This window comes from Megalopta genalis, unplaced genomic scaffold (assembly GCF_051020955.1).
Source record: "Megalopta genalis isolate 19385.01 unplaced genomic scaffold, iyMegGena1_principal scaffold0047, whole genome shotgun sequence".
In the NCBI taxonomy this organism is placed as follows: domain Eukaryota; kingdom Metazoa; phylum Arthropoda; class Insecta; order Hymenoptera; family Halictidae; genus Megalopta; species Megalopta genalis.
Window position 1 is genome coordinate 340001 of NW_027476116.1, and position 4154 is coordinate 344154.

Below are 4154 nucleotides of genomic sequence, written 5' to 3' on the forward strand. Positions count from 1 at the left end.
GCTTAATCTTTGAGACAAGCATATGACTACTGGCAGGATCAACCAGGGAACTATACAATATGTATATATAAAATGGACAAAATTTAAATCCTTTTCCATCGTCGCCTGTTTCATATATATATGTCAGGTCGACACACCACTTTTCTCTTTCAAATATGTACAAGTTTTGCCACATTCCGCGCTTGTAACATATCTTCTTTAACGCTCAATTTCTTTCATTTTTCTACCATACAGATATTTTACCGTACGCCCAAAAACGTACGTATTATATTTTTGTTCTATCGTAAAATCACATTTTTCTACGTACGCCAGCTTCGTACGTTTCTATCTTTGCCTTCATAAAATCACAAGATAATTTTATCTTCAAGAGTCTCGCTATTAACATCTTGTAAGATAAATGTACGTCCCAGCTAAAACGTACAAATACTTCAAGTTAAGTAATAATATATCATCGCTATTGACAAATTTTTAAGATCCAAGACACAGTTCTCTCTATATGTTTTAATATTTTTTATGTACTCAAATATATTCAAAGGAAAAAGTACATGGGTGATGCCATAGTCGTGGAAGCGCGTACGCTCACGCTGATCTTCTGACCGCCGGAAGCACGAAACCTCTGATCTGGGCAAAATCGGCAAGCCGAGGAAGAACGGACAGGACACATGCTGGACTGGCGAGAAAGCGTGTTCTTCCGCTCGCGCTAGGCATTTCGATTTCTGACACCTCTTGATTTAAAAAATCAGTTTTTTGATAGTTTTCTCTCTCCACTGGGCTATTCATTTTAGCCACAGTTTTCAATTGGTACGATTTGCTTCCAAATCTTACAGATGCATTTTAAAAAATTTTTCCATCGCTCGGACAGAAGAGTCGATTGCTCAGTGAGTACGAGTATACATACAAAGTGCATACGGGTAACCAACCCCGTAGGGCTTGCCACATATGGGCCATTCGGTCAAAGACACCGACCCGTGGCCACGCTGTGTGGAGAAAAGTCCGTAACGTAAACGGCACGAAACAGTCAGGACTGAAGCCCCGAAGGAGCTCTGAGACAGCTTCTCGACCGAGATCGTAGAATTGGCCCAAAACCCGCTCTGCTCCGTCCGCCTCGCACGGACCGTGTATCTCTTATAGATACCGAACGGCCGGCAAGGACGCCGGCGCCGCCGGCCGAATAGCACGCGCGCTTACGAGTGTAAACCGCCGCGGCAACAGACCGCCCGGCCGTGCTGTTGTAACATAGCGCGTGAACGAACGAAAAAAAAATTTATAGTAAACATTAAAATAAATTACACCACCGTACACTAGACAAAAAATTACACATTTTTTCCCAATATGAAAATTTTCACAAACTTTTCAAAGTCCCATCGCATCGAGTAAACTTTTTTAATAACGCTTCCGCACGATTCTAAATGCTTAATCCATATGTGAAATCGTTCACTGATCACGAATATCGTATTTAAAAAAATTACAAAAATTTATTTTTCCAAATAATCAAAAAAAACCGTAAAATCACAAGAGTAAAGTACCATTATTTTAAACAATATGTCGTTCTAAATGCTTAATCCCTATGTAAAAAAGTTATCTAAGCAAGAATATGTAATTGAAAAAAATTAGAAAAATTTATTTTAGCCGTAAATCGAAAATAATGGGGACACCGGAGCTGTTCGAAGCGCCGAGACGCGCCGCGTACGGCCGAATATTTTCTAAGTCCCAACGTACCGATCAAGAGTAAAGTACCATTTTCCTACATTAGATTTCGTTCTAAATGCTTAATCCCTATGTAAAAACGTTAGTTAAGCAAGAATATCGTATTTTTAAAAAAATCTAATGATAGGATTTCCCAGAAAATTGAAAAAACCGTAAAATGTCAAGAGTAAAGTGCCATTTTCTGACATTAGATTTCGTTCTAAATGCTTAATCCCTATGTAGAAACGTTAGTTAAGCAAGAATATCGTATTTTTAAAAAAATCTAATGATAGGATTTTTCAGAAAATTGAAAAAACCGTAAAATGTCAAGAGTAAAGTGCCCTTATTTTAAACAATGTATCGTTCTAAATGCTTAATCCCTATGTAAAAAAGTTATTTTAGCAGGAATATGTTATTGAAAAAAATTAGAAAAATTTATTTTAGCCGTAAATCGAAAATAATGGGGACACCGGAGCTGTTCGAAGCGCCGAGCGCGCCGCGTACGCCCGAATATTTTCAAAGTCCCAACGTACCGATCAAGAGTAAAGTACCATTTTCCTACATTAGATTTCGTTCTAAATGCTTAATCCCTATGTAAAAACGTTAGTTAAGCAAGAATATCGTATTTTTAAAAAAATCTAATGATAGGATTTCCCAGAAAATTGAAAAAACCGAAAAATGTCAAGAGTAAAGTGCCATTTTCTGACATCAGATTTCGTTCTAAATGCTTAATCCCTATGTAGAAACGTTAGTTAAGCAAGAATATCGTATTTTTAAAAAAATCTAATGATAGGATTTTTCAGAAAATTGAAAAAACCGTAAAATGTCAAGAGTAAAGTGCCCTTATTTTAAACAATGTATCGTTCTAAATGCTTAATCCCTATGTAAAAAAGTTATTTTAGCAGGAATATGTTATTGAAAAAAATTAGAAAAATTTATTTTAGCCGTAAATCGAAAATAATGGGGACACCGGAGCTGTTCGAAGCGCCGAGCGCGCCGCGTACGCCCGAATATTTTCAAAGTCCCAACGTACCGATCAAGAGTAAAGTACCATTTTCCTACATTAGATTTCGTTCTAAATACTTAATCCCTATGTAAAAACGTTAGTTAAGCAAGAATATCGTATTTTTAAAAAAATCTAATGATAGGATTTTCCAGAAAATTGAAAAAACCGAAAAATGTCAAGAGTAAAGTGCCATTTTCTGACATTAGATTTCGTTCTAAATGCTTAATCCCTATGTAGAAACGTTAGTTAAGCAAGAATATCGTATTTTTAAAAAAATCTAATGATAGGATTTTTCAGAAAATTGAAAAAACCGTAAAATGTCAAGAGTAAAGTGCCCTTATTTTAAACAATGTATCGTTCTAAATGCTTAATCCCTATGTAAAAAAGTTATTTTAGCAGGAATATGTTATTGAATAAAATGAGAAAAATTTATTTTAGCCGTAAATCGAAAATAATGGATCGAGCGAATCGGTCGATTGCGCCGAGACGCGCCATGATGCAACAGACGAGCGATTGGAACGCCCGAATATTTTCAAAGTCCCAACGTACCGATCAAGAGTAAAGTACCATTTTCCTACATTAGATTTCGTTCTAAATGCTTAATCCCTATGTAAAAACGTTAGTTAAGCAAGAATATCGTATTTTTAAAAAAATCTAATGATAGGATTTCCCAGAAAATTGAAAAAACCGAAAAATGTCAAGAGTAAAGTGCCATTTTCTGACATTAGATTTCGTTCTAAATGCTTAATCCCTATGTAGAAACGTTAGTTAAGCAAGAATATCGTATTTTTAAAAAAATCTAATGATAGGATTTTTCAGAAAATTGAAAAAACCGTAAAATGTCAAGAGTAAAGTGCCCTTATTTTAAACAATGTATCGTTCTAAATGCTTAATCCCTATGTAAAAAAGTTATTTTAGCAGGAATATGTTATTGAATAAAATGAGAAAAATTTATTTTAGCCGTAAATCGAAAATAATGGATCGAGCGAATCGGTCGATTGCGCCGAGACGCGCCATGATGCAACAGACGAGCGATTGGAACGCCCGAATATTTTCAAAGTCCCAACGTACCGATCAAGAGTAAAGTACCATTTTCCTACATTAGATTTCGTTCTAAATGCTTAATCCCTATGTAAAAACGTTAGTTAAGCAAGAATATCGTATTTTTAAAAAAATCTAATGATAGGATTTCCCAGAAAATTGAAAAAACCGAAAAATGTCAAGAGTAAAGTGCCATTTTCTGACATTAGATTTCGTTCTAAATGCTTAATCCCTATGTAGAAACGTTAGTTAAGCAAGAATATCGTATTTTTAAAAAAATCTAATGATAGGATTTTTCAGAAAATTGAAAAAACCGTAAAATGTCAAGAGTAAAGTGCCCTTATTTTAAACAATGTATCGTTCTAAATGCTTAATCCCTATGTAAAAAAGTTATTTTAGCAGGAATATGTTATTGAAAAAA

General features: G+C 34.9%; 1 non-coding gene across 1 annotated transcript in view; it reads right to left on the reverse strand.

Moving 5' to 3' along the window:
* LOC143261333 (small subunit ribosomal RNA) overlaps positions 1-49 on the reverse strand; it is a 1921-nt gene extending 1872 nt beyond the window's left edge. Inside the window, exon 1 of the ribosomal RNA XR_013035477.1 lies at positions 1-49. This exon is cut by the window's left edge and continues 1872 nt beyond it. This is a non-coding gene — a ribosomal RNA (small subunit ribosomal RNA).
* Between the last annotated feature and the right edge of the window lie 4105 nt (positions 50-4154).